The sequence below is a fragment of the Hevea brasiliensis genome, chromosome 11 (assembly GCF_030052815.1).
Source record: "Hevea brasiliensis isolate MT/VB/25A 57/8 chromosome 11, ASM3005281v1, whole genome shotgun sequence".
Taxonomy (NCBI): domain Eukaryota; kingdom Viridiplantae; phylum Streptophyta; class Magnoliopsida; order Malpighiales; family Euphorbiaceae; genus Hevea; species Hevea brasiliensis.
In genome coordinates, this window is record NC_079503.1 from 36,895,623 (window position 1) to 36,919,992 (window position 24,370).

Below are 24,370 nucleotides of genomic sequence, written 5' to 3' on the forward strand. Positions count from 1 at the left end.
TTGCATGGAACTTGGTAGATTCGGCCATGGAGGATTTCTTTCAAGGGAGTTTCGGCTGGTTTTGGGAGGTTGAAAAAGATGAGTGATCTGCTGTCATATGATGTTTAATGGTCCACTTTAGTGGTGTTAGTGGAGCACTAATAGGATTAAAAACATTTTTTTTTTTTATGTTAAACTTCCATAATTTAGTTTTTACCCCCCATTTCTTTCACTATTCTTATAATGTGTCACAATTAAATTTTTCATGAAATTTCTAAATTGTAATATCATTTATTTTTAATGGACATTTAGGTCAAAAGACAACTCGGGGTGTCAAATGACCACAATGCCCCTGTTCAGGCTGCATTCCCAATTTTTCGGTAACATCGAGTTTTGTCATTTTCTCTATTTCCCATTTTTCTTTGTACTAATTAATTAATTAATTTTTCTTTGATATTTCTAATAATATTTATGCTTCAATAAGTCTTTAATTATGTCTTAAAATATTTTTCAGGATTCCCCGTGGTCCAAGGCTAGTCAACGATCCACGCCGCAACTTCCCATTGTGGTCACCCATCCCTAGGGTTTTCGGCTCGTTTAACTTGGTTACATTTCATTGCTATTATTTTTCCTCTGTTTTTCTTGTATTTTCTTTTTTTGTATTTTATTATTTTATGTCTCCTTACCAATATTTAAGTGTAGTTCTAGGCATCCTAGCTGTCCGGACAAACACTGATCACCAAAATAGTAGAACGCACTACCAAACATAAGGGTGTTACATTGTGTATTTTCAGTAGAGAAAGAGGTTGTGATGGACAAGGAGAAGTAAGTAAAGATAAAGGAGTTTATTAAAGGTTTGTGCACAACTAACCCTTTTCTTCGTTTTTAAACTTGTAAATTGTTTGGAATGTGTTTTTTTGAATGAGTTTGCTTTGAATAATTTTATTTTGAATGACATATGGTTTTTCTCTTGCATTTGAGAAATTTGTGTGTTGCCACGCCTTTTTGGGTTTTATGATGATTTGAATATGTTCATTATTTTGCAAATATGATTATTGATTTAGAAACTCTTGAAAATTGTTTTGAAACCACAGTTAGCATGACAATCCCTTTGGAACTCCCCAATAGTAACGGCTTCTTGGGGTTTGATATTAGATATGATTATGTCCCCCCATTAATAACGGTTAATGGAGTGAGACTATATGAGTACTCATTAGCTAGCTAGCCCTTCCCTCATTAATAATTGTTAGTGAGGTTGAGATTGCTTTGTCATGGTATAATATACGGCATTGATCATGAAATTTTATGTCATGATCTAAATTGTGTGTTGATGTTGGCAACACTTATGCTTTGTGAATGGTGATTTGTAAAGTATGATTTCTCATTCGAAATGTGATTTCAATAAATCATTCTTATGGACTCAGAAAGTTTTGTGATGCTATCATGATTATGTAAATATATGATTTCTTATATTTTAACAAGTTATGTTTTACCTTAAGTTTTAAAGTTATTAGTTGTGCACCATTAAGTGATATACTCAGCGATAGCTTATTTATGCTGTCGCAGATAAGGGAAAGGAGAAGGCTGCTAAGTGAGAGACTTGGAAGCAACATTTTGGTTTTGATTGTGGGTATATATCATAGGTATACCCCTGTAATTTCCTTATGATGTATTTTCTACCTATATGTATGGATGTATGAACATTGAGCAGTTTGTATTTAAAAGCATTACATTGCTATCACATTTTGAGTTTGTAACTATTTGTATTTTATTTTGAGACTTATGGAAATATAACATTTGTAACATTTAGTCTATCATTATTTCCAATGAATGTTTACATTGAATTTTAACGTTTCCCATGCAAATTTTCACAAAAGAATTGATAAGATAAAAAGCTATGATTTGTTTAAAATCCCTTGTATCATAATTAATGGGTTATCGGTAGGTGTAATTCGATAATTCATTAGGTATGTTACGGGAACATGCCATGCCATACAAGGGAATAGGTGTGACATAAACATTCATTGGAAATAATGATAGACTAAATATTAAAAAAGTTACATTGCCATAAGTTTCAAAATAAAATACTAATAGTTATAAACTCAAAATGTGATAGCAATGTAATGTTTTTAAATATAAAATGCTCAATGTCGTACATCCATATATATAGGTATAAAATACATCAGAAGGAAATTACAGGGGTATACCTATGATATATACCCACAGTCAAAACCAAAATGCTGCTTCCAAGTCTCTCACTCGGCAGCCTTCTCCTTTCCCTTACATGTGACAGCATAAATAAGCTATCGCTGAGTATATCACTCAGTGGCACAAAACTAATAACTTTAAAACCTAAGGTAAAACACAACCTATCAAAATACAAGAAATCATATATTTGCATAATCATGATAGCATCACAAAACTTTTTGGGTCCATAAGAATTATTTATTGAAATAACATTTCAAATAAGAAATCATACTTTAAAAAGCACCATTCACAAAAGCATAAGTGTTGCCAACATCAACACACAGTTTAGACCATGACACAAAATTTCACGATCAATGCCGTATTGTACGCCACGACAAAGCAATTTCAACCTCACTAACCGTTATTAATGAGGGAAGGGCTAGCTAGTTAATGAGTACTCATATAGTCTCATGCCACTAACTGTTATTAATGGGGGACATAATCATATCAAATATCAAACCCCAAGTAGCCGTTACTACTGAGGAGTTCCAAAAAGACTGTCATGCTAACTGTGGTTTCAAAATAATTTTCAAGAGTTTCTAAATAAATAATCACATTTGCAAAACAATAAATATATTCAAATCATCATAAAACCCATAAAGGGGTGGCAACACACAAATTTCTCAAATGCAAGAGAAAAACCACATCTCATTCAAATCAAACTCATTCAAATAAACTCATTCAAATCAATTTACAAGGTTAAAACGAAGAAAAAGGTTAGTTGTGCATAAACCTTCAATGAACTCCTTTATCTTTACTTACTTCTCCTTGTCTGTACCAACCTCTTTCTCTACTGAAAATAAACAAATAGAATACCTCAATACTCATCTTAATTGCTGCCAACTACTTATTACATGAGTGTCTAATGCATCCCAAGTTAGCTTTATAAATTTTAAAGAGTTTTGGATTTTGGACAGCTTGGTGCCTCAATTTTTGAATCCAATTTTTACCTAGTTTCAATCATAATTTGGTGAGGTGTTCTGCATGAAAATTGTCCGCCTAGGTCTCATCTTTATTTTCCTTTTTGAATCACCTCATTTGGAGTTGTGTAGCCATAGTTATAGTCAAATAAATTTTACTGTTCACGTGGGGTTGATTCTGGCAGATTTGGTGACTTAGCTTTGTCTAACAATTTAATTGAGTTGAGTTCATAATTTGGCCTTACATTTTTCATATATTTTAGGTTTTTGTCAGTTTAAGAACCATCTAAATCAGAGTTTTCTAGAGAAAGTTATATTTATGCAAAGATTACTATTTATGTTACTGTTCATGTTCTGGCAAATTTATTAACTCAAATTGGATCAGCAATTTAGTTGGATTATGTTCATAATTGGGCTTCAAGTTCTTCATACGAAATGTTCTATTATGTTTTGAGTTTCTATCGGTTTAAGAATTACCTAAATCAGAGTTTTCTAGCGAGAGTTATAGCCTTGCAAAATTTACTGTTTATATAGTCAATTTTGCAGAATTCCAGAATTTGGCAGATTTGGTGACTCAAATTTGCTTAGCAATTTGATTGGGTTAAGTCCATAATTCATCCTTAAGTTCTTCATATGAAATATTCTAATATGTTTTAGGTTTCCATCGGTTTAAGAATCACCTAAATTGAAGTTTTCTAGAGAGAGTTATGGCATTGCAAAGTTTAGTATTCATGTCAGCACACTGCAGATTCCAGACTTTCATCTCCAGGTTCAAGCCAAGTTTTAGGTAATTTCTGAGCAGTTTCTGGGTTAGGTCTCTTCATGAAAATTCTAGCCCTATGCCTTAAGTTTCATTTTCAAGTGGTTTCACACCAATTGGAGTTGTGGAGCTCAACTTATGAGTTGTCAAGTACATTGGACTCAGTGTGTAAAATTCTGCCCTAGGTTAAATTTTCATTTCTTGAATTACTTCCACTAACCAACCTCAATTCACATTTAATTCACTCCCAAATGACCATAATTTCACATTGAACACATCAATGGCACTTCCTAGCATAAAACCCTCAATTTTTCAAAGCCCTAGTTTGCAATTTCCCCTAATCCATGACATTCCATTAACTCCTTCCACCAACTAATATCAACCCACATTCAATTCATGCTAAGTAGTCATAATTTAATATTACACACATCAATTTTACTCTCTAGCACTAAAGCCCTAATTTCCCCATGAACCCTAATCTTCCATAATTCAATTTATGCAAATCTCATGCAATCTCCTTACCCCAATCATGTATACTACTTCAACTAAGCTTGATTTCAACATCAATTACATTAAAATACATCAAGTCCTAATTTTCCCTAAATTGTCCAAAACCTTAGTTTAGGTTCCATGCATGATTACTTTCAATTTCTCATGAAATTTCATTATAAGTTAACTTAATTCAAAGCTAGTATAACTAATTAATCATTAAAGAAGCTTACCTCTTGATGATTTTTCCTAACTCTCAATTTCTCCCAAATTCTTATTCCTCTTATTTCAATCTCTCAATCAAGGTTTAATTTGGTGTTTACTATAAGTTAGATGGGAAAACTCATGAAAGAAAAGTAAGGAAATTGAGTTTGGAGAATGGGTGTCAATGAAGGAAGAAGGAAGAAGAAGAAAGAAAGAAAGAGAGAGGGAGAGGGGAGGAAATGGGGCGGCACAAATGGGAGGGGGTGAGAGAGTTTGCTTCCTTATATATTTACAACTATTTTTTTATTTATTTAATTAATTTAATTGAGTTGTCCAAAGCCCATTGGTCCTAAAATTTTAATTGGGTCAAAATAGAATTAAAATTCTAGATTTTTATTTCTTTTATTTTCTTTTTCACTTTATACTTGAATTCCTTTCCTAAAAAAAATTATTCCATAATTCAATTTATTAATTTCATTTAATTTAATTAACATTTTGATCAAAAGTCAACTCTTAAAGTGAATTGACCAAAATGCCCCTCATCGAGTTTTAATCCCTCTTTTTCATAATTGGTCCTTAAGGTGTCCTTAAATAATACTAGTCACAGACCAAAAATAGTACTATTCATAACTTGGAGGTTTGAGGTGTTATAATTTTCCCCTCCTTAAAAATAAAATTTCGTCCTCAAAATTTACCTGGTCTCAGTCTTTGAATGGTTGTGGGTGCTGCCTCCTCATATCCTCCTCACACTCCCATGTAGCCTCCTAGCATGAATGATGGTTCCACAGCACTTTCACTAGAGGTATCTGCTTGTTCCTCAGCTGCTTCACCTCATAAGGCAAGATCTTTATGGGCTTTTCATCACATGTCAGGTCTGGATTCACTTTAATCTCCTCTACTGGCAAAATATGAGAGGGGTCTAATCTGTACCTCCTCAACATGGAGACATGGAAGACATTGTGAATCTTTTCCAACTCTAGAGGCAATGCAAGTCTATATGCTAATGGACTCACTCTTTCCATAACCTCATATGGCCCAAAGAATCGAGGACTCAGTTTTCCCTTTCTACCAAACCTCATGATCCTCTTCCTTGGGGAAACTTTTTAGAACACCTTGTCACCCACACTATACTGAATATCTCTTCTCTTTAGATTAATGTAGGACTTATGTCTATCCGATGCAACTTTCAGTCTGTCTCTAATGATCTTAACCTTTTCTTCTGTCTGCTACACTAATTCTAGGCCAATCAACTTCCTCTCACCCACTTCATCCCAACATAAGAGAGTTCTATACTTTCTGCCATAAAGTGCTTCATATGGAGGCATCCCAATGCTTGACTGATAACTGTTGTTGTAGGTAAATTCAATCAAAGGCAAGTGTATATCCCAACTTCCTTCAAGCCCAAAGCATGTCCTGTAACACCCCTCACCCGACTACAGTGTAGCTAAGCAAAGCGTGCTACATTCGGTGCCGGAGCACCCTATCTTATCTTACTTTATTCTTTTAATAATTTTTTTCTCGTTACAATTTAATATCAATTATTTTTCAAAGGAGAAACCAATGGAGTTTCTCCTATTTCTATTACCATTTGGCATATTTCACTATTCACCTGTTTGAAAATTCAACAATAATTTCTAATAATAATCTCATCCATACTCATATCATCATTTCAAAAATCATTATGTAATTCAAATCCATACCCATTTGTACAAATTCATTCATGCTCCATTCTTATAGCAAAATTCTCAAATTTGCATTAATTTATATAATTTGCAACTAATTACATAAATCCTTAATTTACATGATATACAAATTAATTACAATTTTCCTATTTAGATTACAATATAAGAAATAAATAAGATACACATAATACATGATATGCTTAATGTGAGCCCTATCTACATGCATTGCTGAGGAGGAGACAACCTTTGACACTTTGCAGATCTGGACTCCTAAAATCCCAATAATTTGTCCACTGGGTTTTATCTTCAGTACCTGCACGAAGGAAATAATTCCATCGCGCTAAGCATTGCTACTTAGTGATGCAATAATATAACAAGGAAATAATATAAAAATAAAGATAGAAACAAAACATAATTCAGATAATTAAGATTTATTTATACTTCACATGCGGTATTTAAAATTTAATATGTTTTATTCTAATTTAGTCTTCTTTGGAAGTGTTTATTTCGTCAATGTACAATAATAATGTACATAGAAAAATGATCTAAAAATAATAAATTTATGGTTATATTATTATGTAAGTCACATTTGCAATATTTATGTATGTTATAATTTTCTTTGCAAATCTTTTAGTATTTTCTCAATACTTTCTAGGCTGTCTCAGATTATTTCATAATAAGTAAATTTTAATATCGGTCCAGTTCATTTTGATTCTTTCTAATAAATAGCTATTCTAATTTATTTTAGGTCATCTTACTCATTTATTTTATTTAATTTCTAATATTTTTAATTGCTAATATCCTTAACTTATTTCAATAAATTTTACTACCCAAGTAACCTATGATAGGCTGACTAAACTGGATAACGGGTCATTGGCACTGGACACCGCGGTGCCTCGGGCCATCATACCATGGGATGCGGAACGTCAACCACATATGCAGTCAGTATGGCTAAAAAGCCATGATAACACATAATCGGGCATAAAAGCCATGAATGTGGGCATAAAGCCATGAGTGCGGGCATAAAGCCATGGATACAGGCGTAAAGCCTTTTGCAATACTGCTAAAACAATACCCTATTGGCATGTCAATCTATCCAATCTGACACACATGTCTAGGCAATACAAGGGCACATAATATCATTAAATATTAATATATTGTGTTTTATGACTTCATTATTTCATTACAAATTCCATAATTTATACATTCTTCATAATATTCATACATTCCTTACATCATTCGTATTGATCACAATTCACAACAATGGTGTTCATGTACCATTGTACTCAAGACATTCCTCCTTGACTCATAAAGAAAACTAATGTTCCATTCATATTTTCATGTGATTCATTTATTCATTACAATATTAATATGAATTCATAACTCATACAAGGTGTTATTATCTTATTTGTAATGGAAACATAAGTCCTAATGTAAACCTCATCCCATTTATACTCAACAATCCATCTAGGTTAATTTCATTTCATATTCAAGTGGTATCACTTATGTTTTATTAGACCTACTAGTAATGGGAATACAAATCTTAACCATATACTCACATAACTTAAATGTTCATTAAGTCATTTAGGTGAATTACTATTTCTATTCCAAGTAATCCATGAACATTTCATGGATTCCAAATTTCATACCTTAATTTCCTCTACCTATTTGTTCTTACACTTTGTGTCTTTGTATTAGTATTCACATTACTATTCACTCAAATTGTTGACTTTTTAATACGTAATAAATTTATTGAATCTAAGTTCACCAAGATACCACATTTTGCATTTTAAAGTTTTTGGTATTGGTTGCCAATACCATTTCAAAGCTTAGTGTTGGTTACTTTACAATTTTCAGATTTCAAGCACTAAGATTACTATTCCATTGGTCATTTGTACAGTAAAAATTTGATAAAATTGTCTTCATGAAAGTTGTTCCTTATTGTGTCTAGTTATTTTTTTTTTTGAATCACTCCATTTGGAGTTTTGTAGCTTAATTTATGGTCATTTTACCATAATTGGCCGGATTGACCTGTACCTAGAATTTCTGGGCAATTTGGTTCTGCCAGATTTGGTGTCCTAACTTGGACTAACAATTTGAATTGGTTAGGTTCAGAATTTGAGTTTGTGTCCTTCATGAAAGTTGTAGAGCTATGTCTCAGATTTATGCTGGTAAAAGGTCAGATCAATTGAACTTTTCTACACTGAGTTATGACAATTTGAACAAATACTGTTTATTTAGTCATTTTCCAGGGACAGCATGTTGGTCACCCGGATTAGGGTAATTTTTAGGTCAATTTGATTTGGTGTTCTGGGCAGGGTTTCTTCACCAAAGTTGTGCCATTATGTGTCTAGTTTCATGTCCAATTGGCCTTGCACCAATTGAACCTATACAACTCTAGTTATAGCTACCCAAACCTACTAGACTCACATCCAGACTTGCAGTGCACACTGGACAGCATACATAACCTCAATTCCAAAGCCATAATTCACTTCATTTCCTCATCATACATAGCCAAATAGTCACTAATTGACCATTAGAACTTTCATTCACCAACACATAAGCAAACCCTAGGTTTGCTTCAAACCCTAACTCTAAAATTCCAATTTACTCAAACATCATGCTATCAAATGTTCTAATCATCAATTTCATTTTCAATTGCATTAATCCACAACTATAATTCACTTGAATCATTGAAACTCTAAGGTACCCTAGGCTACCAAAATTGAAGGTTTTTCATACTTACATAATTTATTTTCTTTCTTCCAAAACTAACACTCAATTCATAGTCTACACAAGGTAAACTCAAGGATTTATGGAAGAAGTAGCACTAACCTTGACTTAGCTAATTCCCAAGGCTTGAAAACTCCAATTTTTCTCTTCCTTTTTGCTGTACAAATCTTGCTCTAGGAGTGAGGAGAAATTTTTGTGAAGGGAAGCTAGGCTTTTGAGGTGGTTTTGGGGGTAGAACACAAGCTTGAAGTGTGCTCCAATGGAGGTTTCTCTCTTCTCTCTTTCTCTTTTTTTCTTTGGTGCGAGAATAGGAAGAAGAAGGCTACTAGAATTTTTTTTATTTTTATCTCATTTTAATGTCATTTTTATCCCTTTTAATTTGCTTGTCAAATAGTAATTGGGTGGAGCTTTTTAAATGACATCATGTGATGTCAAAATTATAATTTTCTTCATTTTTCTTTTCTTTTCTTTTCTACTCATTTTCAATTAAATTTTTAGCAATATTTATTCACATTTTATGTTGCAATAATTATTTACTTAACTAGACAAGTTGGCCAAAAATCATCTCTGAAGACGAAATCACCAAAATGCCCTCCGTTTGGCTTAACAGACTAAAATTGTCTGTACCGATCTAAAAAATTTTCTAAGCATTTTCTTGGAATTCTAATGCCATAGAAACCTCAATGACTCTTCTCTAGAGTCTCAAAAATTATTTTATGAATTTTCTCTCGGGTTCAGGGCTTCTAGTTGCGAAGACCGCAACTTCTCACTGGGTTACCCATCGCTAGGGCACCAGCTCATTTAACTTGGTTGTATTTTATTTCTAAAATTTTTCCTAATTTTTTCTTATTAATATTTGAGTTATTTATGACTCCTCACTCTAGTCTAAATATTTTTCCAAATGTTCTAGCTGTCCAGACCAACACCGATCATCGGGACAGTAGAATGTACGGAATTGTTACAGTGAGGGTATTATATGTCCTCTAAAATCTAAATGATCCTTTGAGACTGGCCATCTGTCTGTGGATGGAATGTTGTACTGAAGTTCAGTCTAGTTCCTAGGACTTTTTGGATACTACCTTAGAATCTAGAAGTGAACCTAGGATCTCTGTCAGACACAATAGACACTGGCACTCCATGTAATCTCACCACTTCATCAATGTACAATTTGGCAAATCTTTTTAGGCTATAGTCTATCCTCACTAGCAGAAAGTGTGCAGACTTGGTCAATCTATCAACAATAACCCAAACTGCATCATGATTCTTTTGGGTACGGGGAAATCCTGTCATGAAATCCACAGTGATTCTTTCCCATTTCCACTAGGGAATTGGCAATGGCTGTAGCAACCCTGTAGGCACTTGGTGTTCTGCCTTTACTTGCTAATAAGTTAGGCATTTGGCAACATATTCTACAATGTCCTTCTTCATTCCCCTCCACCAATAGTGCCCTTTCATAGTTTTGTACATTTTGGATCCACCAGGCTGCATAGCAAAAGGTGAATCATGTGATTCCTTTAAAATGATCTGCCTCAGTTCAACATTATTAGGAATGCACATTCTGCCTTGATATAACAACAAGCCCTCATCATTTACTAATAACTTTGGTTTCTTGCTATCCCAAGCCTCTTCCATCAACTTCACATACTTATCATCATTCAATGCAGCTGCTTTAATTTGTTCTGTCAACAATGGCTTCACTTGCCAAGTAGCTACCATCTGCCCATCTTCATCAATCTCTAGGTTAGTATGCAATACCCTTAACTCATGCACTATGGACAATGGAGAAACCCTTAAACAAGCCATAGTCTTGCGACTTAAAGCATCAGCTACAACATTAGCTTTTCCAGGCTGATAGTCTATTAAGTAATCATAATCTTTTATCAGCTCTAACCATCTCCTCTGCCTTAAATTTAACTCCTTTTATGTGCCCAAGTACTTCAAACTTTTATGATCTGTGTATATATAACATCTCTCCCCATACAAGTAATGTCTTTAGATCTTCAAGGCAAAGACAATGGCTGCCAGCTCCAAGTCTTGTGTAGGATAATTCCTCTCATATGGTTTAAGCTGGTGAGAAGCATAGGCAACGACATTTCTATCTTGCATCAACACACAGCCCAATCCATTATGAGAAGCATCACTATATATGGTGTACTCTTTACCCAAGGTAGGCAAAGTTAAGATTGGAGCTTCAGTTAAACACCTCTTCAGATCATTAAAAATCTTCTGGCACCGATTAGTCTACTAAAATTTCACATCCTTCCTAAGTAGCTTAGTCAGTGGCATTGCTAGCATGGAGAATCCCTTCACAAACCTTTGATAATACTTGGCTAAACCAAGGAAACTCTGAATTTCAGTGACATTTCTGGGTGGCTTCCAATTAAGAATGGCTTCTACTTTGCTAGGATCCACCTGGATACCCTCTGAAGATACAATATGTCCTAAGAAAGTAATCTCCTTTAGCCAAAACTCACATTTCAATAGTTTGGCATACAATTGTTTCTCCTTCAAAGTCTGCAATACTATCCTCAAGTGCTTGTCATGTTCCTTTGTATTCTTTGAGTACACCAAAATATCATCAATGAACACTACAACAAACTGATCCAAATATGGCCTGAAGATAGTGTTCATCAAGCCCATAAAAGCAGCTGGAGCATTAGTCAACCCGAATGGCATCACCAAGAATTCATAGTGGCCATACCAAGTTCTGAAGGTAGTTTTAGGTATACTCTGCTCCTGCACCCTCGACTGATAGTAGCCCAATCTCAAGTTAATTTTGGAGAATACAGTTGCATCCTTCAGCTAATCAAATAGATCATCAATCCGTGGCAAAGGATATCTGTTCTTTATGGTCACCTTATTCAACTGTCTGTAGTCTATGCATAGACAGAGAGTACCATCCTTCTTCTTCACAAACAATACTGGTGCTCCCCAAGTTGACACACTAGGGTGGATGAAAACCTGCTAAGTTGAAAGAGTTAAAAGTGCAACTCTTGCAATTGCACTTTCAACTCTTTCAACTTAGCAGGTGCCATCCTATAAGGAGTGATGGAGATTGGCTCCACACCAGGCATAGTCTCAATTTCAAACTGCACCTCTCTTTCTGGAGGCAATCCTGGTAACTGTTCTGGAAAGGCATTCGGAAAACTCCATACTGTAGGAATATCCTTAAGATCTGGACTCCCCACCTAGGTGTCTATCACATGAGCTAGATAAGCTTCACATCCTTTTCTAATCATCTTTCTAGCAAGTACAGCTGAAATGATGTTGGATTGCAATAACTACCTCTCCCTATGTATCACTATGTCTGCATACTCAGGGAGACCAAAAGTGATCGTCTTAAGTCTATAGTCGATCATGGCATGTGCTTAGCTAACCAATCCATGCCCAAGATAATATCATAATCTCGGAAGGGCATTTCAACTAAGTCTAATGGGAATGTATGTCCTTGGATCACCAAAGGACAATCTTCATATAATTTGTTCACCCTAACCTTTTGTCCTAAAGGACTAGTCACTAGCACATCATAATCCAATTTCACACAAGGAATAGCAACAGAGCGTGCAATAATGGCACTAGCATAAGAATGTGTAGAATCAGGGTCAAACAGCACATATACATCTCTACCAAAGATGGAGAAAGTACCAGCCACAACATCTGATGTCTCAGCTTCCTCCCTCTAGCGTATGGTGTACACCTTGGCTAGTGTACCACTCTGTTCTAGTTGGCTTATTGTGCCTTGGCTGCTAGAAGTGCTGCCTCTACCCCTGCCTTAGCCTCTATTAACTGTCTGTTATCCTCTGGAAGTAGAACCTTGAACAGATCCCTCAATGGTGGTAGGTGGCCCAAATCTACAGGCACTAGTGCAATCTCTAGCAAAATGCCTACTTCTACCATAGTTGTAACAGGCTCCTATGGCCTTATAACATACTCCTCCATGAGTCCTGCTACAAGTTTCACAGGTACAAGCAGGAAAGGAACCCCTAGATGTCTGCTATCTGGATCTAGGTGGCCTCCGTCCTAAAAATGTTCTCCTACTAGTTCCTCTGTTACTTAGTCCCCCAAAGCTCTTCCTCTTACCTGGATTGCTACTTGGACTCTGACCTGTAGGCTTACTACTCTTCTTTTTTTTAGTGGTTACCTTCTTAGATGCCCCTTCCAGTTCTATCTTTTCTAGCTCAAGGGCCTGTGATATCAACTCAGAGAAGTTGTCATGCTGAAACCCAACCACTTGCAATCTCAAACTAGGCCTCAACCCGGCCTCAAACCGTTTGTATCTGTCTCTGCTTGTAGTGAGTAGGCTTCTAGCATAGTGGCTAAAGCAGGAAAAGTCACTCTCATACTCGACTAAAGTCCTGTTCCCTCACTTCAAACTAAGAAACTCCTGTAGCTTCATATCTACATATGTGTCCGGAACATACTTCTGTCTAAATTCTCTGAGGAAGTCATCCCATGTCAATAAAGGGGGCTCAGCCAAACTGTGGGAAATGGTCTTCCACCACTCATATGCATCTCCATCCAGTAGGGAAACTGAGTATTTGTAACACCCTCACTGTAGCGATTCCATACATTCTACTGTTTCGGTGACCGATGTCAATCCAGACAGCTAAAACGTCTGGAAAAATATTTAAACTAAAGTCAGGAACCATAATTAACTCAAATATTAATAAGAAAAATTTAGGAAAAATTTTAGAAATAAAATAGAACCGAGTTAATTGAGCCGGTGCCCTAGCGATGGGTAACCCAGTGGGAAGTTGCGGTCCTTGCATCTAGGAGCCCTAAACCCGAGAGAAAATTCATAAAATAATTTTTGGGACTTCAGAGAAGAGTCATTGAGGTTTCTATGGCATTAGAATGCCAATAAAAGGTTTAGAAAAATTTTTCAATCGGTACAGACAATTTTAGTCTGTTAAGCCAAACAAAGGACATTTTAGTCATTTCGTCTTCAGAGATGATTTTTGACCGATTTGTCCAGTTAAGTAAATAATTATTATGACATAAAATGTGAATAAATATTGTTAAAAATTAAATTGAAAATGAGTAGAAAAGAAAAGAAAAGAAAAATAAAAGTAATTGGGAATTATGACATCACATGATGTCATTAACATGCCCCCACCCAATCACAATTTGATAAATTAAATAAAGAGATAAAAATGAGATAAAAACAAAGACCAAACAGCCATCTTCCTCATTTTTTCTTCTCATTGCTGGAAATCTCTCATCTCTCTCTTCCATGAAAAATATTTCTTAATCTCTCTTAATTTTCATTGATTTTCCCTCCATAAAACCCTAGACCTCCTTAATTAAAAATTGTCTACACTACTTGGGAAGGTGTTTGGCTACCAAGAAAATTGAAGAAAGTGAAGGAAATTGAAGGGAAAATTCTGCCTTCCTAAGGTTAGTACTAACTCTTACATTTTTCTTTTTATTCCATGTTAGGAAGTTCAAGTGAATGAAATTGTTAAGAAATTGAATAAAACAATTATGTAGGAGTATGTATGAATTGTGGCAGCCAAGAGAGGGTTAGGGTTTTGTTGGTTTAATTGCAATTAAGTTTGTATATTAATGTCAATTAATGTATACATATGAATTGGAGTTGAATGGAGTCGAATCTTTTTGAGTTTGTATGAGAATGAGATTTGATCAATTAGGGTTAGTATGAAAATTGGAGATATTGTGTTTGAATGGTTAATTGGAGTTCTAATGGTCAATTAGTGACCATTTGATGAAGTTTGACCCAAATTGGAAGTAATTGTGGCCTTGAAATTGAAAGCGGTATGCTACCCCCATTATGCCAGAGTACTGGACTTGAGTCCAATGTATTCCTAGGGTCATAACTTGAGGTATGTTACTCCAATTGGTACAAGGCTAATTGGACATAAAACTAGAAACATAATAGCACAACTTTGGTGAAGAAACCCTACCCAGAAAACCAAACCAAGTTGACTTAAAAACTACCCTAATCTGGGAGACCAACAGGCTGTCCCTCGAAAATGACTAAATGAACAGTATTTGTTCAAATGGTCATAACTTAGTATAGGCAAGTTTAATTGATCTGAAATTTTACCAGCAGAAATCTGAGACATAGACCTACAACTTTTATGAAGAACACAAATCCAAATTCTGATCATAACCTAGTCAAATTGCCAACCAAACTTAGGTCTCCAAATCTAGCAGAACCAAATTGCCCAGAAATTCTGGGTACAGGTCACTCCGGCCAGTTATGGTAAAATGACCATAACTTGAGCTACAAAACTCCAAATGGAGTGATTCGAAAAAGGAACCAAAGAAGACACAATAAGGAACAACTTTGATGAAGAAAAGTTAGCCCAATTTCCACTGTAAAATTGTCCAATGAAACAGTAAACTTAGGTAATCAAAACTAAAAATTTAGAAATGCATCTAGGGGACTTTAAATTGCAATTGGCAATTAATACTAGCAAATATAAAACTCAAAATGTGGGATCTTAGTGTAATTAGAATTAATATATCCATTAAGTATGAAAAAGTCAACATTTTGGTTGACTAGTAAAGTGAATAGTAATTAAAATGATTAGTAAATTAAGATGAAGACCTAGAACCAATTCTAAGCTTAAATGCTTAGAATTGTATAACAAATGTGGACTATGCATCCTAGTCAAAATTGTTAAAGGGAAATTAAGGCCATAAATTTAAAATCCATGAAATGTTCATGGATTACTTGAAACGTGAAAAAAAAGTCACCTAATTGATGTGAATAGATAGTTAGGGCTTATATGCCCATCACAAATAGAATTCATAAAATATTAGTAACTCAACTTGAAATATAAACTTTGTAATTACATAAGTAGATTTTTGAATGAATAAATGAGAAAGGAAAAATGTTTTGAATACAATGGTATATGTGAACCATTGTTTTGAATTGTGATCAATATGAATGACATAATGAATGAATAAATGTATCATATTAATGTATGAATGAGACATTAGTTCTCATTATTGTAGAAAGGAAAAGTACTTTGAGTACAATGTTATAAAAGGATAATTGATGTGAATTGTGATCATATAAATAATCAAATGAATGTATGAATTACAATTGAAATTTATCATGAAATAATGAAATAATGAAATCATAAAACTCAAAATATTAATATTTAATAATATTATGTGCCCTTGTATTGCCTAGACATGTGTGTCAGATTGGATAGTTTGGCATGCCAATAGGGTATTGTTTAGTAGTACTGCGAAAGGCTTTATGCCTGCATTATTGTTATATTATTGCACCACTAAGCAGCAATGCTTAGTACGATGGAATTGTTTCCTTCGCACAGGTACTGAAGCTAAAACCCACTGGACGTTTGATTGGGAATTTTGGGAGTCTAGATCTGCAGAGTGTCAAAGGTTGTCACCTCCTCAGCAATGCATGTAGCTAGGTCTCATGTATATCACTTTATGTATTTTGTATGTTATAAATATTTTGTATGTTGTAATTCATATGTTGTAATGTAAATTAAGAATTTTTAAGTAATATTAATATGATGTAAACTTATAAATTGATTATTTCATATGTAATTAAATTGTATATCATGTAAATTAATGATGATTGAAAATTATCATATATGAGTTGAGAATGATTGGAAATGAATATGAAATTGAATTATATAGAGGATATTCGAATTGATGAGATAATTATGATTAGTATGGATAAGATTTTATTGTGAAAATATTATTGAATTTTCAAGCAGGTGAATAATGAAATGCGTTAAACAGAAATAAAATAGGGGAAACTCCGTTGGTTTCTCCGTAAAAAAAAATAATTGATATTAAAAGATAATAACTTGAAAATGATTAAAGGAATAAATTAAGATAAGATAGGGTGCTCCGGCACCAAATGTAGTACGCCTCGCTCGGCTGCACTGTAGTCGGGTGAGGGTTGCTATATTTATTGGTATCAGAGTGCGGTTTAAGCGTTTCTGGACCTAAATAGACTGCATATCATGCATTGCAATCATAAGAGTTGAGGTGACACTATTGCAGATCTGTATTTCCCATTTATTTTAGGTTAGGGTATGGAATAAGAGAGTGAAGAGACAATGAGATAGCGAATGGAGATGAGAAGGAGACTGTATTTAAAATGAAAAGGAATGAGTACAGAACTGTTTAAGGATAGGATTGAGACTAAGGAAAAAGTGAAGTATGATAACACAGAAAGGTGAACAAATAAGGAGGTAGTAGTTCCTCGACTATTTACACCGGGTAAATTTCGAGGACGAAATTTTTATTAGAGGGGGACAATTGTAACACCCTCACTGTAGCGATTCCGTACATTCTACTGTTCCGGTAACCAGTGTCAGTCCGGACAGCTTAAACGTCTGGAAAAATATTTAAACTAAAGTGAGGAACCATAATTTACTCAAATATTAATAAGAAAAATTTAGAAAAAATTTTAGAAATAAAATAGAACTGAGTTAAATGAGCCGGTGCCCTAACGATGGGTAACCCAGTGTGAAGTTGCGGTCCTTGTAACTAGGAGCCCTAAACACGGGAGAAAATTCATAAAATAATTTTTGGGACTTCAGAGAAGAGTCATTGAAGTTTGTATGGCATTAGAATGCCAATAAAAGTTTTAGAAAAATTTTTCAATTGGTACAAACAATTTTAGTCTGTTAAGCCAAACGGAGGGCATTTTAGTCATTTCTTCTTCAGAGATGATTTTTGACCGATTTGTCCAGTTAAGTAAATAATTATCATGACATAAAATGTGAATAAATATTATTTAAAATTGAATTGAAAATGAGTAGAAAAGAAAAGAAAAGAAAAATTAAAGAAATTGGGAATTATGACATCACATGATGTCATTAACATGCCCCCACCCAATCACAATTTGAAAAATTAAATAAAGAGATAAAAATGAGATAAAAACAAAGACCAAATAGCCATCTTCCTCATTTTTTCTTCTCATTGCCGGAAATCTCTCATCTCTCTCTTCCATGAAAAAAATTTATTCATCTCTCTTAATTTTCATTGATTTTCCCTCCATAAAACCCTAAACCTCCTTAATTAAAACTTTTCTACACTACTTGGGAAGGTGTTTGGCTGCCAAGAAAACTAAAGAAAGTGAAGGAAATTAAAGGGAAAATTCTACCCTCCTAAGGTTAGTGCTAACTCTTACATTTTTCTTTTTATTCCATGTTAGAAAGTTCAAGTGAATGAGAAATTGTTAAGAAATTGAATAAAACACTTATGTAAGAGTATGTATGAATTGTGGCAGCCAAGAGATGGTTAGGGTTTTGACGGTTTAATTGCAATTAAGTTTGTATATTAATGTCAATTAATGTATACATATGAGTTGGAGTTGAATGGAGTTGAATCTTTTTGAGTTTGTATGAGAATGAGATTTGATCAATTAGGGTTAGTATGAAAATTGGAGATATTGTGTTTGAATGGTTAATTGGAGTTCTAATGGTCAATTAATGACCATTTGATGAAGTTTGACCCTAAATTGGAAGTAATTGTGGCCTTGAAATGGAAAGTGGTATGCTGCCCCCATTGTGCCAGAATACTGGACTTGAGTCCAGTGTATTCCTAGGGTCATAACTTGAGTTATGTTACTCCAATTGGTACAAGGATAATTGGACATGAAACTAGACACATAATAGCACAACTTTGGTGAAGAAACCTTACCCAGAAAACCAAACCAAGTTGACCTAAAAATTACCCTAATCCGGGTAACCAACAGGCTATCCCTCGAAAATGACTAAATGAACAGTATTTGTTCAAATGGTCATAACTCAGTATAGGCATGTTCAATTGATCTGAAATTTTACCAGCAAAAATCTGAGACATAGACCTATAACTTTTATGAAGAACACAAATCCAAATTCTTACCATAACCTAGTCAAATTGCCAACCAAACTTGGGTCATCAAATCTGGCAAAACCAAATTGCCCAGAAATTATGGATACATGTCACTCCGGCTAGTTATGGTAAAATGACCATAACTTGAGCTACAAAACTCCAAATGGAGTGATTCAAAAAGGGAATTAAAGAAGAGACAATAAGGAACAACTTTGATGAAGAAAAGTTAGCCTAATTTCCACTGTAAAATTGTCCAATGGAACAGTAAACTTAGGTAATCAAAACTAAAAATTTAGAAATGCATCTAGGGGACTTTAAATTGCCATTGGCAATTAATACTAGCAAATGTAAAACTCAAAATGAGGGATCTTAGTGTAATTAGAATTAATATATCCATTAAGTATGAAAAAGTCAACATTTTGGTTGACTAGTAAGGTGAATTGTAATGAAAATGATTAGTAAATTAAGATGAAGACCTATAACCAATTCTAAGCTTAAATGCTTAGAATTGTATGACAAATGTGGACTATGCATCCTAGTCAAAATTGTTAAAGGGAAATTAAGGCCATAAATTTAAAATCCATGAAATGTTCATGGATTACTTGAAACATGAAAAATAAGTCACCTAATTGATATGAATAGATAGTTAGGGCTTATATGCCCATCACAAATAGAATTCATAAAATATTAGTAACTCAACTTAAAATATAAAATTTGTAATTACATAAGTAGATTTTTGAATGAATAAATGAGAAAGGAAAAATGTTTTGAATACAATGGTACATGTGAACCATTGTTTTGAATTGTGATCAATATGAATGACATAATACATGAATAAATGAATCATATTAATGTATGAATGAGACATTAGTTCTCATTATTGTAGAAAGGAAAAGTACTTTGAGTACAATGGTATAAAAGGATAATTGATGTGAATTGTGATCATATAAATAATCAAATGAATGTATGAATTATAATTAAAATTTATCATGAAATAATGAAATCATAAAACACAAAATATTAATATTTAATAATATTATGTGCCATTGTATTGCCTAGACATGTGTGTCAGATTGGATAGTTTGGCATGCCAATAGGGTATTGTTTAGCAGTACTGCGAAAGGCTTTATGCCTGTATTCATGGCTTTATGCCTGCACTCATGGCTTTATGCCCGATTATGTGTTATCATGGCTTTTTAGCCATATTGACTGCATACGTGGTGGACGTTCTGTGTCCCATGGTATGACGTCCCGAGACACCGCGGTGTCCAGTGCCAACGACCTATTATCCAGTTTAGTCAGCCTGTCATAGGTTACTTGGGCAGTCAAATTTATTGAAATCAGTTAAAAATATTAGCAATTAAAAATATTAGAAATTAAATAAAATAAATAAGTAAGATGACCTAAAATAAATTAGAATAGTTATTTATTAGAAAGAATCGAAATGAACTGGACCGATATTAAAATTTACTTATTATGGGATAATCTGAGACAATCTAGCAAGTATTGAGAATATGCTAAAAGATTAGCAAAGAAAAGACATAAATAAATATTGCAAATGTGACTTATTGTAACACCCCGAAGTTCAGTAGTGCGTTCTGCTGCTCCGGTGACCAGTGTTGTCCGGACAGCTAGGATGCCTAGAACCACACTTCAATATGATTGAGGAGACATAAAATAATGAAATACAAGAAAATAAAATACAAGAAAAACAAAGGAAAAATCATAGCAAAGAAATATAACCAAGTTAAGCAAGCCGAAAACCCTAGCGATGGGTGACCGCACCGGGAAGTCACGGCGTGGACCGTTGACTAGACCTGGACTGCGGGGAACCCTGGAAAACATTTTTAGGACTTAAATAGACCCTTATTGAAGAATAAATATCATTAGAAAGATCAAAGAAAAATTAAATAATTAGTACAAAGAAAAGTGAGAAATCGAAAAACGGACAAAACCCAGTGATACCGAAAAATCGGGAATGCCACCCGAACAGGGGCATTATGGTCATTTGACATCCCGAATTGTCTTGGGACCTAAATGTCCATTAAAAATAAATAGTATTACACTTAGAAAATAAAATGAAAAATTAATTTGGTGGTACCTAAAGTAAATAGCTAAAATCATGGGTTAATGTGGAATAAATGAACAATTAGCTTATTATATGATTATGTGGAGTTAGTGCACCATTAATGGATTAATATATACTAAGTGGGGCAGGTGTACATCCATTATCTAAGGCAGAAACTTCATCTTCTTCATTGTACTAAACCTAGCCGAATTGAAGGAGAAAGAAACCTCCATTGGCGTGTTCATGCAAGCTTAGTCCACTCTCTCATTTCAACTCCAATCCCTTAAGTGGCTTCATGAAAGTTTGTCTACTCATCACAAGGAAGAGTTTGATACCAAATTTGAGAAGTTTAAGCAAGGTTTAACAAGCTCCAACCATAAGGTAAGTTAGCATTTTTGAAGATTTCTTTGATAAACTCTGTATACATGTTATGCATGTTGGTTTTGTGAAGGAAATTTTTAAGTTTGAAGAGTATTGAGATATCCATTTTTGGGCAGCCATTTAATCATGTATTGATGAAGTATTTGTACATATAATTGATGAGAATTATGTTGGTTGTGATGATTTAATAACCTAGTGAATTACTTATCGAACATTATCGTTAGAGACAATTTAATTTAGTACTGAAACACTTCAAATTGTGTTTCTCAGTTAGCAAGAACTCAGCAAAAGGGAAAGAAATACTGAGTCAAGACCAGGATACAAACATTAGAGGTTTGTGCACAACTAGTTTTTAACTGATTTTGTTTTGAATATTTTATATGATTAAATGACATATTTTTCTTATGTATTGTGTTTAACAAGCATTGGATTTAATTCAATGATTATTGAAAATTGTTATAGTATGTACGAATTTAGCTTTGTGAAATGGTATTTCAACAAGTATTATGCATTGTTATGGATTGAATAAATAATGTTTTGGAAAATTGTGATAGAACATGTTTTGAATTGTGATGGTAATTTTCAGGGAAAATGCAAATTTATGATTTGAATTGTGATGAGCATAAAAATTATTGGATATTGGAATTGAATTTGAATTGAATTATATTGTGATTTATGCTCACTAAAAGGATTGTGATATTATTTTATATCTCACTATAGATGCTTGACTAGGTTATTACCCGTCTCTCTCATTTGTTGAGAAGATAATGGAGTTAGTTGTGTTTTGATTACCATGGTACATGCACAGGCTTAGATTTTCCTCTGATTTGAGGTTAGATCTAAGTTTATTTTATCGTTATGGCCCTTGCGGAAGATTCATTATTGTGATGGTACTGTGCACGATGATTCGACCTCCCCGACCATAGGGAGTTAGAATCACATCGAATATGGCCCTTTCGGATTAGTCTTGCATAGTTAGTGAGATAAAGAATGATTTTTGAGATAAAGAATGATTTTTGAGATAAAGAATGATTTTTGAGATAAAGAATGAGTTTTGAGATACAGTATGATTTTTGAGATACAGTATGATTTTTGAGATACAGAATGGCTTTTGAATGGTAAGGAATTTTGATTTCAATTATGGTTTATGTATAATTGATTTCGTTAGAATTATTTAAATGGATAGTCATGATTTGATAAATTGAATTTTGTGATCAAAGTCATTTATACAAATGATTTACATTATTGGCAATGAATATTTTGAGTTGTGGAATTTGATGAGTATTCAGATTTCCAAATTATTTACTGTAAATTTTGTCAATGTATATTGTACTATGTTTTAAATTATAGTTGTGCACCACTGAGTTCACCACTCAGTGATAACTTTGTATGCTGTCGCAGGTAAGAAGAGCATAGAGCAGTGAGTAAATTTCCTTGAAGGTACATTCAGATCAGCTCCAGGTATATCATAGATATACCCATGTACATAGGTTTTGATGTATGCATGTAATAATATGTATGTAAATTATTTGAGCAGTTGTAAATTAAAATTGTACATTGAAGTTGTAAATTAAAATTGTACATTGAAGTTGTAAAGTGAATTATGAGTTATTTTGACTTGTAAAAATTTGTATTATATTTCCTTTATCTCCTCCTTTGAAAATACTGAAAAATTGTTGTGGATTGAGTTGAGAAAAATATTGTGTTGAATTTTGTTAGAGTTGATATTTGGAAAAATATTGAAGTGCTTTTCTGAGATTTCAAGAACTGTTTTATCCAAAATACAGATGGCACTCTGCCAAAATTTTCTGAGAAAATTTCTAATGGTCCAAATGAGTTATTTGTTTCACTTGATTCACAAAAGTTTTTAACACCTGTAAATAGTGCTCACCACTGTAAAAGAAGTAAGAAAAGTTTTTAAAATCCCTTGTAGTGTATTTAATGGGTTATCAGTAGACGGAGTTGGTAATTCATTAGGTATACTACGGGATCATGTTATGCCTTACAGAGAGGTAGGGTGTGACATGTTTTAGTGGTATCAGAGTAATGGTTTTAAAGTGAATTTTGAACAGTGAATTTGAAATCTTTTTGTCAGAACTACAACTGCTCAAATGTTTGATACATATAGTACATTTACATCATAAATGTGAACTAATGGAGAGGAATCTCCTTGTGTTGATTGTACAGGAATAGAAAATTCTTGGAAAAAAAAATGGAAGAGAAGAATGAGACAATAGAACAGTCTATGATGGTAGAAGAACAAGTTGAGGCCCCAGCTCCACAAAATGTCGAAGGCCTGACTGTACCAATTTTACCAGTACAAATTACTGCACAAATGGCCCAGCAAATGGCCACTTTGTTTCAACAAATGGCTGATAATCTATCAGCCCAAGCCCAAGTACAGACCTAACCCCCACAAGGGCAACATGAAATGGAAAAGAGGGAGAAACCTATGGGTCAGAGCTCAAACAGTAATTTGAGAAAGAGAAAAGAATTTGAGGAACCCCGAGCTCAGAGATACGATAGAGGTGGATCATTAAGACAGAGACCACCAAGGTCCAGTCGTCGAACAACTAGAAGTTCCTACCCTTCCCGCCAATGTGAAACTTGTGGAAAATATCATGGTGGGATATGCTATAAGGCCTCTGGAGCCTGCTACAATTGTGGAAAACTTGGACATTTTGCTAAAGATTGTACTAAACCACCTCGATCTGCTCTCCGGAGTTCACAGACCATCGGCCCAGTCAAGATAGAAATAGCGTTGGTATTCCTCACCAATATAACAAAGTGAATCAACCCGAATATAGTAGCGCACAGTCGGAGAGTCCACTATGCGCCAAGTAAAAGGAGCGAAACTTGGATGTAGGCTCTGGTAAGTTCTTAATTTTTGAAAGAAACAATTAGTTATTATTTGATCCCAGCACTACTTACTTATATGTTAGTGTTAGAATTCTATGTTTTGTTGCTATTCCTTTACAAGGGAATAAATTTTGATGTATTAGTGACTAGTCCTTTAGGATAATAACTACAATAACAAGTATGGTTGACATTAATTTTGGAAGAATTGTTA